Here is a 15,121-nt window from a genome sequence, read left to right as displayed (position 1 = left end):
CGATCTGGTTCCAGTAAAGATTGATTATATAAAGGAACTCATGATCGTAGGTACCGGGTATCATTACTTTAGCAGTTTGTATGTAGGAAGTGACGTTTTTTGTCTCGACAATCCTGAAGCCAGGTTCTTTTTTGACCGCTATTAGTAGTCCAGCCATTGGTCTACCTTTACTTTGTTTGATCGCAGGGTTTAGAACTATTTCAAACAAAGATGAGATTGGACATTCACTTAACCATGTTTCCTGAAGGCATATCAGGTCCAAGTTCTGCATCCAGGGTGTGTGAAACAGGTGGGTAGATCCACACGTGTTCCACGATCCAAATGTCAGAGTCCGGCTTTCACATTGATTTTGGCATTACTTTCTCTGTTTGTTATTTAGGGTAGTGGCCAACCATGCCCAGTTTCCATTTTCAGCAATACTTCCTGCCCTGTCCTCAAGAGTGGTTTTGTCGGGGTTTACGATTTTACCTTCCATCGTTATTTTGATTTGCTCATCTAGGAAACAGTGACATGTTTCTTTATTTTTTGGGTTTGTTTCTGTGTCCGTGGGTGCCAACGGCTCTCTGTCTAAAGATAGTTTCCCTTTTGTGTTTTTTTTATCTACATTTTCGAGGGTTTTAGTGCATGTGCCCTTGATTGCGGGCTCCAAAACTATGACATCGTACGGCTGAGGGTACAAATCGAAACCCAGGGAAAACAGTGCAGGTACTGCATCTAGTAGTAGGTCTTTTATCATTCTTGAGGCAAGATGTAAAGTTATTTTGTAATTTCTTTTCTTACTGTGGAAATCCACAATTTTCAAGTCATCTGAGAAAATAGTTCTCAGACTAGGCACACGATGAAAAAGCCTAGTTATATAGTGCCGATTTAAGATCAGGTTGTCAACAGGATCTACCCTTTCCAAAATCAGTTTTTCATGTGTTAAAACTTTTTTTCGTTATTTTGAAATTTGTTTTGTTGCACTGCATAATAAACTTTGGGCCTCATTATGACCCAAGCGCTAAGTGTTTAACGGCGCCGTAAAAGGCTGCGGTGCCGTTAAACACTTAGCGCCTAATTACGAGGTCCCTTTGCGGGACCCGACCTTAACGGCTGGTTTTACCAGCCGTTAAAGTAGGGACCCTCAAAGGGACCTTGGTGCTAATTACGGTACCGCAATTTGCGGTACCGTAATTAGCGCCTTCCCCATTCCCATTGAGCCCTATGGGGCAAAAATGGGGAAGGGCCATAGCGGCATGGGGAATTACCACCCCACCAACCTCAGAATGGGGTGGTAATTCCCCATTCCGCCATGGCGGACTCCGGCATGGACCATGGTGCTAATAGCACCATGGTTTAGCGCCGGAGTCCTAATGAGGCCCATATTTCACTTTTAGTTTGTAATCGTGAACTTGATGTGTCTTGAGTTATTTGAACTGACGCTGCTTCAGCGTCTCGTTGGAGTTTTGAAGTACATTTTCCATCAATAGTGACCCAGTTTCACAATCGTTAACATCGACCCTAGGGCCCATTAGTTTTGCACGCTTTTCCTCCATTGTCAGAAAGGGAGTACCTAGCTCTACATTGATGCTTTTGTCCATAGTTATTTTTATCAGCGTGCAAATTCTTTGTGGATTCAGTTGTTTTAGGGCACTTTGTGACTGGACAGTCAAAGGCTCATTCGTGATGGTGATATTTGAGTTTAACGTCGTAGTTTCTGTCATTGGTGAATTCATGCCCTTAATTTGAGGGCAGTCGGGCTCTGATTGTGGAGTTTCCTCTCCGTCGTCATATGTAGATAGATTGATCAAATCGTTTTCGCCGTTTTGAGACTTGTCCGGAGATTTATGGTTGGCCAATGGGCTTAGAACTTTGTGCGCAGATGTTGTTTTGTACGAATTTTGTTCTTTGGTCCCAGTGTTGTTGTGGACTGTTAGATTGACAGTTTATATGTTGCGCAAAACATTTTTGGAGCCATTTCCATGGCGCATCTTATTCGCTGGTTGATTTTTAGTTTTTTTACTCAACACTTGGGTTTTTCCAAAAATATAAGTGTTAGTTTTCCTTGAAGGGCATTGTACTCCCTTAAAGATGTCAAATGTAGCTAGATTTTTATTGCAACTTGACTCAACTCTTTCGGAAGTACCCAATCCTCTTTCTGCACCTTTTTCAAGTATCGCAGGAGCAGTTTTTGATGATGAGGATGTTTGTGGGTTTAATAAAGCAGGATTGCTAGATTTGCGGCTGTCTTACAACGCCTCATCAAAGGAGGTCAGGTCTTGTGGGGCCAGATTTATGTCTGTCTCAGTGAGTGCTATTTGGTCGACACTTATTTGAGAGGCGTTACTGTTTGAGGTCAGTGCCATTTTTGTTGTTGAACAGCATGATGTGTCACAGGATTTCCTCGTAGAGACCATAGTCTCTGTTGCTGGGTCAAATTGATCGCTTCTGGAAGGTCCGTTTGTTGTCATTGACTGTAGATTTCAGTTGGAATTGCTGGTTGACTACATTCGACCAAATTTGGAAGAGCGCTTTCTTTGGCTCTTGCAACAATACCTACAGATGCTTTCTCTGTATTGAGAGTTTTCGTGTGTTGCTCAGGTTTAGATCTGAAGAGTTTCAGGGCTTCTTTGGCTACTTCTGCCAAAAGGTTTTTGTCCTCGTTGTTGTTTTGCGTTTGCCCAGAGACTATATCCATCAGGGAGTCCATTTTACTACTTATGGTAGTAAGATCTTCTTTACAGCCTGTACCCTTTCTCTCGACTTCCATTAGTTTGGTATTGAGAAGTGCCGACAGCGTTGTAAAGTCTTCAATATTTTCGTTTAAGTGTTCGTAAAGCTTGATAAAGGGGGCAATAGACATGCCCAATGCTGCCATGATGATTGCCTGAAGATCTTTATCTGAGGATAATTCTCAAGAGGGCTTTGTGTTCCAATCTTCTCTACCCTGTTTTTGCCGAGTCTGTTGTTTGGTTTTCCTAATTTTGGGGTAGGGGCGCTCCATTATTGAGGAGTCTGATGATGAGCTGTCAGATGTTAAGGGATGGCAAGGTTGTTGGTCCATGTGTCCATAGACTGAGTCTCATGCTCAGGTGCCATAGGGTCTGGGCGGATTTTTAAATTACACTTCGTTGCTCTTTCGCCAAGTTTAAGCTTTTTCCGCTGTGAGCATTGCAGGGTTGGAGAACTGCTGACTTGTATCCGTCTACGTTTGAGGACGGGTATGTCTCTTGGTGCAATATTGGTCTTGGCTTCAGAACCAGCAACTTGAGTGGCCCGAGTCTCTATTTCAGGTGTACATATAGAATTGGCTTGTGCAGTGTTCGCATTTTGCTGGTCGTGCCGAGCTTTGTTTATCCGGGCTAGATCGGCTATCAACTTATCTGCAATGCCAATAGAGTTCCAACGATTTTCTACGGTTTTAGCAGATGGTAATGTGCACGGAATTTTTAGCACAGTAATTGCTGAGTGGGTTGTTAGAGGCTCAGTAGCTGAAGTTGCCTTTTCTGCGTTGAGCAGTGTGTCATTATAAAAGACCTCGTCAGTCAGATTTCCAGCAGCTCTTTCATACAAGAAGGCTGGAGAAGCTGATGCGCTTTCGTAGATTGAGTGACTGAGTTTTGTATTGGACAGGTCTTGTGTTTGGTCTGTCGTTGGGAAACGAGCAAATTTATTAGGGCATCCTGTCATTTCTGGGTATTCCAATTGCAGGTTTCCCAGTGATTCCAAATAGTGAGGGCTCGGGATAGTATTGTTGTGTAGCACGGCTCCAATGTTGATTTGAGACGATTCCATCTCAAGGGACGCCGTGGCTACACCAACATTCTCCATTTGTCTTTCACTCCCTGAATTCCCTAGAGTAGAAATGGTTTCTATCAGAGATGTGACTTTCCTTGGGGAGTATTCAGGGAGCCTGTTTTGAATGTTTAGCGGAGTGTTTTTCACAGTAAAAGCCAGCGTTTTGGCTGTTTAGTGCTGAATTTGCATAAAGCACCCAACCGTCGGTGTCAGCGTCTATGCCAGGTGCTGCTTCATCCGCATCATCTGACTCATGTAAATATGATTTACTTGCTTGATCTGTCGAAGCTCTACATCACGGAGGAGGGAGTACATCCGTAGCGTCTTGAGGGGCTCCAGACGGCCTGCCTCTTCTAGTTTTAGGTTGCGTCTTCAGTAGTTTCGGGAGCAGTGCCGAGGGCGTCTCAGGGCGGCGACTCATTTCCGTTGCTTTCAACAATCAACAGCAGTCAAAAGTAGGAAGTCTGGAGCTTTGACGCCGCCCACTCCGCAAACTACGCAAAAAAGCACAACAGCAGAAGCTCGCTCTTTCTCAGAGGGCTTACGCCGCAAGGGCGTTGAGGCGGCTTTTATATAGTCAGCTGACACCGCTGACTCGTTCTCCTTAAAGGCACACGCACCTCTGTGGATGTAGTTGTACTGTACTGGTTAGGAGATCACAGGACTCCATTTCCTCACACAGCACAACAGCAGAAGCTCGCCCTTTCTCCGAGGGTTTACGCCGCAAGGGCGTTGAGGCGGCTTTTTTATAGTCAGCTGACACCGCTGACTCGTTCTCCTTAAAGGCACACGCACCTCTGTGGATGTAGTTGTACTGTACTGGTTAGCAGATCACAGGACTCCGTTTCCTCACACAGCACAACAGCAGAAGCTCGCCCTTTCTCCTAGGTTGATTTTCAAGAATGAGAAGGGTTGCAAACACCAGTCTGATCTCCTACAGAGATGACAGTGATGTCTCAGACTTGGTAATTCCTGAAATGGAACTCTACATTCTCAGAGCGTTGATCGATTACATGACAGGTACCATTCAGGCTTACATAATTGGTACTAATTTTTAATTTTATAGGGTGGTTAGTCTGAGTCCAGAGGACTTTGTTTACACAGTCGATGAGAGGTGATAACCTCCTCAGGAGATCGTTCCCCAGTAAACAAGGTGTGCCCTCTGGAGTCACAACTATCCCCAGATATTTCAGCCAATGTCGTCCAATTTATATTTCCAGATCTGCAGTCCCTTTTACGCAAATATCATTCCAGACGAAATTTTAGAGTTGTCCAGGAAGTGGTGTGAGTGGAATTTGGTGGCCCTCCCCCGTCCTAAGTTTAGTTGGTCAAAGGCCTTTTCGGACAGGAGGGTGGCTTGGGATTCAGTATCCCCCAGTCCGATAATTTACACTGACCCTGCACCTTGACCACTGCATAAAATCGGCCTTCTTTCTTCTCCAAGGTGCAAAGAAAGTGTGAGTTATTTGACAGCCCGATGGTCATTTTCTTAATATTAAACTATGACACCGTGTGATCTTGGGCAGTTTTCTTGGTTGGAGTTCGGGAATCTGTAAAAAAATTGCAACTCGCAATGATAGTTGTTGGGGAATCCTTCTTTTACCCGGCTCCTTTGCTGTCCACCTTTACCTAGTGGCAGTTCTCAGAACCTGTTTGGAGAAAGGACACCCCCTCCGTTTCCATTTTGTCGGGATCACTTGTTTGTGGTTGAATTGTTTCTGGGTCGGAGTCGGTCTCCATACTTACTGTGTCCCACTCAGGGTCTTTTAAGCAGAAGTTCTGCTTACCTGAATTCTCCAGGGATTCTTCTCTCTTAAAGGGGATAATCCGGAGTTCCTCCACAAAGTGGAGGGAAGTTTCCCAGGGCAGTACATACCTGATTAGTTCCCCCCCTTGGGCCAGGGGAGTGCATACATACCCCAGGATTGGTTTAGTACCCTTGGTTTAGTACCCTTGTACTTAGGATTTGTATCAGGGTCAGAGGGATCATTGCTCTGGCCCCTGCCTGACTACCATTCGATTGGGTTGTGGGGTCCCTTCTGTGTTCCATTTTGCTTGTTGGCAGGAGGGTTACAGATCCAATGGAGGGGTCATTTTTATCTCCGCAACCTTTGCAGCAGCAGGGGTGTTAGATGGTTTGGGGCAGTTTGGCAGTATTTTGCCTCTCAGTAGGCTTTGGGACCTCATAAATCCTAGTGGCCTGTTCAATCACCCAATCCATGGCTCTGTGCTGTGAAAGTCACGCACTAACTGAGTCATTATGTAGTTGGGGAGCACATGGAAATATGTAGTTATGAACTCCCTACTATTAGTGTTCACCCGCCGGGAAATCTGAGCAAACTCCCGAGATGCCTGATCATCCCCTCACTGCAAGTTATATGCAGTTCTTGTGGGGTCCTGTGGGTGTAAAAAGTTTCAATATGGCAGCCTTATAGCTGGACCATTTATAATGATCCTGGTCCTCGAGTTCCACAAAGAAACTGGAGTACTCAGGTGAGAAAGTCCATTTTGCAAATGCTATACAATTCACATCATTCCCGATCTGGAATGATGCTATCATCTGCTCAAAAAGTTCCAGGTGTTCCCATACCAAATACTTGGCATTCTTATGGTATGGGGTCAGGAAGCTCTTTATGGTCTTGGTTTGCCTTATTGGGCCTTTCACAGATCCCTTGCTCTTTTTCCCTATTTTTTCTTCCTCTGCACCTGAGTTCATTCACCTTCTGACTCAGAGCTGACTCAGAGCTGTTATTTGTACTCCTTGCCCTGTCTTCTGGGTGCCCCCTATCTCTATGAGCTGGGGGATAGACCCCAGAACCACAGGGTCTGGACTCCTCTCGCCTGCACCAAAGTGAAATCTCACAGCCACTCTCCATAGAGTTCCTTTTGGGCCCAGGATAGAACCCAGTTTCCTTATCCCTCGTACCAGGGAGTCTGGGGAATTTAAGTCTAACCGCCTCATGTCACCCTGTTCTGGATAGGTGGCATGCATGAGGTTGGTTCCCATTTGTACATGGGAAGTTATAAATGACTGGCATGAGGCCCCTGTTGGGAAGGGCACCTCACCTTGATCAGTGGGCCTTGTCCCATATCCTGATTGGTCAGGGTGCTTAAGGTCCTGTTTATAATTTCCGATTTCCTTGGTGAGACTCTCACACCTGTGTCTCTCTTTATTTCCTGTTGGTAGTGAGAGAGCTGGCCTTTTAATTCTGACACTAAGGCCTGATTAGTGTCGAGCACCCTGCTCTGAGCTGCCAACCAACTTTCTGTTTGCTGCACCTCATGCTGAAGTGATTCATTCTCCCTCTGTGAGCCTTGTATGCTCTGTGCATATTCAAGGCGCTTTTTCTTCATAAGACTAATCTCTTTCTCTTGATCACACCACAATCTTCCTCGAAATTAAGATGTTGGGGTCGTATCGGAAGTGGGCAATTTCTATTATTTTGCCATTTCTGCAGCACAAGCATGGGTTTACTGGCCTATAGGGAACTCTGGCTATTTCCTGGTAGGCCTCTGCACACTGGGTCCTCTTTTGTGTTGTAACCTATTTTAATTCCACATTTTCACATAGAGAAAGGGATGGGCTTGCTGAAAATGTGTGATATGGGACCACTTTGAACATTATTATTGAACCCTCTTTTGGTTCCCAGTCCACCCCCGGGAACAAGCTGAGTTTTAATCGCCGGCAACTAATATATTCAACTCTCGGCCATTACCCAACAAGGTGTTTAGAATCACTGTCAACAATTGCTGGAAGTCTTTGATACGTCTTAAAGCAGGATTCCAATATAAGTTTACTATAAGGACCTCGTGCTTACAGTCTTCGAGTTCAAGGTCAACTGTCAAGATTCCAAGAGCTATTCAATTAATATAACAGGAATTAGCTTTAACTCCAAGGTCCGCTGCAATAGCAAGCCCCCCTGAGGACTGCCTGTTTCACCCTTAATAGCATGCTGGGAAAAACCTGGATCCCATGTATTAAGAATTCAGATATTAGCATTGTTTCTTTAAAGTTGTCCTGGAATGGACGTAAACTATTAGTCAGCACGGAAAGATTGTTAAAGCTGCAGCAGTTCCAGGAAATACACTTTAAGTGAGTGTTGATGAAGATGGCATTGGGTGGCCAAAGGTATGATATTCTTGCAGGTTGCTTCTTAGAGCCACAACCAATCAGTAGGTGCCTTACCAACAAGCAAAATCCCTCTCAAGGATTTAACTACAGAAGTTACCTGGTGGATTTTATTGTGGGTGGTGTCACAAGACTTAGTAAATATAGTCTTGTTGGGAACTTCCTGGAAGTGAAGGAAAGTCTCACTTTGCTACCAGTCTAATAGTGTCAACTTGTTCCCACACCAGTTCGGCAACCACACGGAAATGGAAGTACACAACAAGTTGGTCAATCCCTATATTTGGAATAGCAATTAAAACAATGTCTCCAGTGCAAAGAGCTCTAAGGGCTGGACTTTCGCCAAATAAAGTGAGGAGTTTTGAACAATTTAGTTGTAGGCAACCATTAATTTGTACATTTCGAAGCCAATAATGCAAGGATCATAGTCCATTGGTTCTCTAGGTTGACATTGCAGTGTAGTGTCCACGTCATAGTTGATTTGACATGAAGTGAATATGTCTCTGATTATCAATGGACTTATGGGTCTGATGAATCAATGCAACTGTATCTACCAAGTTCTGTGAGGTAATATCCAGAATATCTACTTTGTCAATTCCAGAGTCGTTACCAGTGTTTGCGGGATGAACCTGAAGCATCTCAGTTTCCACAGTCGACCTGGAATACAAAGTTTCACCATCAACCCCTTAAACATGTTTGTTAGAAGTCAAGAAGGAGGTAATTTTGGTCTTTGGCATTTTCAAAGAAGTTTGATTCTTTTTCTATTTTCCATTTCTAGAGTTATTATTAGGAGGCGCTGATAATTCTTTCTCCAAGTAGAGTGTAGGCATCCTGGTATTTAAATCCATTACCTCTTCTATTATTGGAAGCGATCTTAAGAATTTCTGCGAAGATTTCCTGCTTCTTCCCTTGAGATTTGGGAGTTTTTTAACGTTTTTCCTTGGGCGGTTCTGCCTCTTTCCCCTCCAATTGGTGTTCTCTTGTGGAGGCAATTCTGGTCAGCGTTGAGTTGAACCTCATTTGTTAAATTGTCAATGTTGCTCTAAACCAGTATTTCATTAGTCTGAGATGCAAACAAGTCTGGAGACATACTCAGACGTGATGGAAGAGGTGAAGTTTGATCTTGAAATTGGTTGATAGCCTGGTCAAGTACGCTGTGGTTTCTAAGATCAGGGGCCTTGTAGGTATTCCACTGTTTTTGCTCCTGTTCAGACTCACGTCATTGTTATCGGTTTTTCGAAGAATGGAATGTAATAACTCTGTATTTTGCAGAACCGAGTCTTTAATATTAATGTACAGCCTGAGAAAAGACTTTAATACCAAATGTAGGGCTGCGGACGTAGGTGGCCCCAGGGTGTTGACGTTGGACAATGAGACCTTTCTTAGTCTTGGCAATGCGTTCACAGGAGTAGTAAAAACCTCACTTAAGTTGGGATCTGAAGTGCAGACATTGTTAAATGACACTTTATTGATTAAAGGATTTTGCTGCACTGCTAAGACAAAAGGGTCTCCCTTTTCTTTGCACAGACGAACAAAAGAAGATCTAGCATAATAGAGTCTGACAGTTCCATTTTAGCAATGTCTGGACTGACCTCGGAGATTAGCGCAGGCTGAATATCACAGATTTGGACTGGCAGAAATAGGTAATTGAGACCTGATTTATTTTGTGCCACCACATACAAGAGGCCCATGTACAGACTGTACTGAAAACTCAGTAGCTGCAAGTTCGGCAGATGCCAAATCCGATTCTGTCATGGTGTTTGAACGCATCTGTGTCCTAGAAGTGGGAAGCGATTCACTCGGAATTAGAGCAGTAGTAAAATTACTCAGTAGGTTGTAGGAAGAGGAGGCCATTGAGGTAATTAAGGGTAAGGTCCATGGTATATCCCATAATTTGAATTTACTGCAAGGGCTTGTGCAGCAATTATTAGGGAGAAGGTTAAGGCAAAGCTTCTAAAATGGTTGCCTTGGATTTGTTAAGACCGAAATTGATGGTTCACTCGGTGAGACAACAGAATATCGGCAAACTCACCAGGCATCAACAGCAGACCACAGCAGACCACAGCAGACCACTTCTGCCTCACTTCTCTGCTCATGCATGTAATGTGAGAGCTCCTAATTATCTATCATAGTAAGTAAGTGCTCTTAATTATCTATCACAGGTCAATACAGCCCTTCTAAAAGTGCACAGCTCAAAGAGTTTTCCTCTAAACAAGGATAATCCTGCAGTCACTGTGCAACATTCAATTCAAAGCATGAACTAGGAGGTTTGCTGGATGCAGTGCATGTGCATATAAGGTAAGACTAGCACTAACACTCTCACTAGCAAACCCTGCTACCTTACTGTAAAGACTGGAGGGGGGTGTCTGTACTTCTGCTCTCTATATGGTAGAAGAGAGGCACAGAGGACCCCAGCCAAAATTTTCTATTATTGGTACCGTGGTCAAGCAATCAAGGCCTAGCTTCTCAGGAGGTGATGCAGGCTGGTTCTTAAGTACAGTGTAGTCCCCAAGCACCCACAAAGGAATGTCTGCACACTGTATCGGTTAAAACACAGTCTTTATATAATTAATATTCAAAGGTATATACAATATCGCGATAACGCACTGTGTGCTCGGAAAATCAACAATGGTAAATATATACAGTTCTAAAGTGGTACCACAACGATTATTAGATCTCATTTAAGTGCATCAACTATACGATCAAAATGGCACACAGATCAATAAAGAGGAAACCAGCAGTAGAGAGAGGAAGGAAAGCAAGATGGTTGAACAATTGGCAGAGTACTGTTTCCGCTACCTAGACACAGTTCTGTGTGGAGAACTCCCCACCTGGGCAACCTGTAGAATAAAGATACAAGCCCAGTCCATATATTGTTCACACTAAACTTCCCAATAGTTCTGCAACCCCAAAGTACCTGGCCTTGTAGGTTTCTTCATCTGGGAATCGACGGCCCTTCTTGAGTGCCCTCCCTTTAAGGCAGGAGTCACGGGTCATTAAACGTTCGATGGAGAGCAGGTCGAGCTACGACGGTGAAGTGGCCACGTCGTTCCTAGCGGTGCTCATTGACGGGGAAGCGTAAACGTCCTGCAAGGAAGAGGCATGCGGGGAACCTTGGTGTCTTAAGTTCTGGACCGCAAAGAGTTTGAAGAACTGTGGCCCAGCAAGGGCGTCGAGTCATCAGCGTCTCTGTGGTCATTGGGTGGCGGGAAACCCACCGGTGGATGCTCCTTGGCGCGTCGACGGTCAGGCCTTCTCCAGCAGGATACAGCGGCAACGATGCGGACGAGAGCGTCCTTGGATTCGAAAGTTCTTAGGAAAACGGGAGCCCGGCGGCTCCAGTCCACGACGGCGGTCATCGACAGTGGCGGACAACAGTCCGGGAGCTTCTCTTTGGGAGTCCACAGCAGTCTCCGTCTCGGGTCGGCAGCCTGTTGAAGGTCTGTCTACCAGGGAGCTTTGGCAAAGATCAGCTGGTGCACGATGGTCCCTCGTAGCTCAGGAAGGGGGCTCCTTACCAGGTCCTCTCTGGGTCAGTCCTTGGAGACACAGCTGCTTTCAGATTGTGAAGGAGAGCAACAGCAATTCTTGTCGTCCGGCAGGGCTTCAAGGTCAAGCTTCAGTTACTCCAGTTACTCGCCGTAGTGGACTTCAGCTTCTGAACACCATTCCTATCAGTCAGAGGTCCCCAGATATACTGTTGATCTCCCATTCATTCCGCTGGGTCACACTCAAGCATCCAATCACGACTACGGGCAATCAGGCACACGGTGCATTCAGGCTATTCATGTCGGTCCAGACACTCACAACAAGTTATGTGTATTGGGACAAGTACTGAGCCATTCAGCACTCCACACTGCATTCATACCGGTTTCGGGCAGGGCTGTCTCAGTCATTGTGTCAAACACCAGATACTAGACACACACAACACAGAATGCGTATTCGTCACACACTCCATTCACCCAGGTCCCACCCACAGGCGTACCCACAACATACAGTCATTGGGAAGGCTCCAGCCAGTCTGGTCAGCACTTCTCCACACTACCATATATGGAACTTCCACCCAACAGCCAGTCAAGGGGAAGGGACAGAGTCAGGGCTTCCCGGGACTTCGGGAAGATCAAGGTAACAGGCGATGGAAGGCAAGAGGCTATGGGGGCCATTTTGTCTCCATCAGGAATCTACCGATTCCAATGACAGGGCCTGGGCATCCCAAAATGGAGGACGCTCAAGGCACCAGTCAATTCAGCACAGAGGTGCCACCAGCCCATCCCCTGCTCTGTGGGTCACACACAGGTGCCCAAAAACATACACTAGGGGCACAGGGATGCACCCCTACCCATGGGTGCCATAAGGGTATTCCATGGATCTGCACACCAAACCAAAAGAGAGAGCTGCACCGCCAGGAGTCCCACATGAACTCCTGAACGGAAAACACGACAGAACACACGATAAAAAGCAGTAAAGGACAAGGATACGGAGGCCCTGTCCCTCGATGTATTTCCAGCATCACACTTACCACCCAGCAGGGCGTCAAACAACCGTGGGAAACATCTCCCCCTTAATCTCCTTTTTACCAAGCCACCGTGGCCCTGCTCCGTTTCCCCAGAACTCCACAGGGTGGGGATTGGGGTGACAAATCAGTAGGGAGCTACTTTCAGGAGCACTCCCTCTGAGGCACAGAGATCAGAACTCCCGCGACCTACTCCGTGGCTGGCTACACAACAGAGGCCGTACTAGTTAGAAGAAAGGACCTAGTGACAGCACTCACACTCTTGGAACTCTAAGTATGAATCATCAAGCCGCACCAGGCACGAAATGCAAATGTCTGGCCGCTTCCAACAATTCAGGTATTTTGCATAGCGTCACATGTCGCTTGCAGTCACTTCAAATCAAATGTCCGCCTCATGGACAGCGCCATGAGGGAATTCTGGCCTCATGAGCTTTCAGATCTCTCCTTGGGCTGCCATGATGCAAGTTGTACCTCAGACAACACAATACATTTCACATTTTGTTACATTTCTTTTTGGCAGAACACCAGTTCCCTAGATCAAGCACCAGCAATCCTCTTCAAACAATAACCCTTGCAGCCTACGATTGCCACAAAATCACCAAAATGACACATCGTGCTGCTTAACATCCTTGCAGTGTATGACTTCCACTAAAAGCTGTTGTTTTGCTTGCTTTTCGGGAAGCTTTTACAAACTTGGTAAATTCGAATTTCTGACATACAACTCCCTCCCAAATGTTGTTGGGGGCCTAGGGAAGTAAGCGAAAGGGCTTTGCCGCATGTGCATCCTTAAGCATGGCTTCAACATGCCTAGGCCAACCATGCAGTGAGTAATTTTCAGACATACCCCCCTTGTACAAAGAACACCTCCTCTCCTGCTATCTCTCCTTTTGGTGCTCCGCCCTTAGAATACAGTTGAGTCCCATGATAAATTCAGTCCAATTGTACACATAGATCTTTCACCTTTTCCTTCTCATGCCTTCTTGTACACTTATCAATCCCTCACCCTCACCCAACTATCTACCCGACTCTGCTTCTCCTTACCACTACTGAATGTTCTGTCATACTCCTCATTTGCCTCTTTGACAAGCAAAGCACTCCAAAGTGGAGGCGCAATACAAATGCAAGATAATATATCATAACTTTCACATTGTCCATCATCCCAGTACTCATGTATGAGGCTCTGGCCTCTATGACAGCAACCATTACCCAGATCTCCTAGTCCTGCCCCCTTGCCGTCAGGAGATAAAATACCTCCCCCTTGCCCACAATCCCTAGTTATTTTTTTTATTTATGTTATTTTTTAAAACATTTCTTTATTGGCATTTTGCATTAAACTTCAACTTCACAAAAACTGCCCACGACCTCCCCCCACTTCACTCCCCCCCCAGTTAACAAGTGGTGACAGTACAAAGCAAAGCAACAGGGAACATCTTATACAAGCATTGAACGCACACAATATCCTGAGATAGTATATGTTATGGTAGGTACCACTGACGTATAATGTGAGTCGAAACCAGACATCACCTTTTCTCCTCCTCTGTTAAATAGAGCACTGTGGGAGCCGGACCTTGCCCTTGGTTCGTGTCCCCTCTTTCACCAGGGCCAGCAACCATAGTTCAGGGGGGATTGCCTTGGGGTTTCAATCATCTGGTACATAGCCGTCTCAATCTTCCCCCAGAAAGAAAGTATCTGTGGGCAACTCCAAGAGATATGGAGAAAGTCAGCCGGGTCATATCCACATCTTATACACTGGGGAGACCCGTCTGGGTAGAACCTATGTAGGCGGGCTGGTGAATAGTACATCTGATGGAGGATTTTAAAATGTGTCAATTGATGGCAATTGTTTAAGGACAGCCTGCGTGTTTGCATACAGATCGTCTTCCATTGTTCCCCAGGCAGGGAGCATCCCAGTATCACTTCCCATTTGACCTTATTTTTTAGAATATGGGTTACCCTCTGGCCATTTGTTCTTGAGTACCCCATGCAGGCGATAGTACAACAGTAAAGTGATCGCTGTCCATTCCCCTCTTTCCTTCAGGACCTCCCACGAGATGATCCTCCCATCCTGCACGAGATTGCCCAGTGTATAGATCCCCAGCCTCTCGAAGTTTTGTCGGAAAATGTTCTCATGGGTAAGTGGTATCCCACTGACCTGGTACAAGGGAAACATTGGAGAATACCATTCATCCTGTCCCGTCAGATGGCGCAGTTGGTCCCAGGTCCTACAAGTAATTCCCACAGGTTGTATTTCTGTGTTTTCTACTCTCTCAAAGGACCCCTGCAAAGGCCTTTTAAATTGTTCGGGTGGGAGGTGACCGTCTCTAAAAGAAGATGTGGAAGTTCTGTCATGGAGGACCACCACCAAACCACCCTGGCTTGCCTCCCAGCCTAGACCAATCGGGTCATCAGTCCCTTGAGCCAGTTTCGGAAGAATCACCATTTTTGCCAGTGACATTCGGGCCGCCTGTGATATTGGAAGGAGAATCCACATATCTACTTTGTGTACCAGTGTTTCCAGGGTCTCCAGGTTATTCACCCTATACAGCTGGGGACAGGGACACTAGTACACCCAGGTATCGAATGACGAAGGGGCGACACCCGAAGGCCTCACCAATATCTGAGCGCTGAACAACCGAGGTCAGCGGGAGTACTTCAGACTTATTGTAATTGATCCTCAAGCTAGAGAGATCACCAAATTGAGCGAT

Source organism: Ambystoma mexicanum, chromosome 8 (assembly GCF_040938575.1).
Source record: "Ambystoma mexicanum isolate Mex_15411 chromosome 8, UKY_AmexF1_1, whole genome shotgun sequence".
In the NCBI taxonomy this organism is placed as follows: Eukaryota; Metazoa; Chordata; class Amphibia; order Caudata; family Ambystomatidae; genus Ambystoma; species Ambystoma mexicanum.
Note: the sequence above shows the minus strand (reverse complement) of the source record.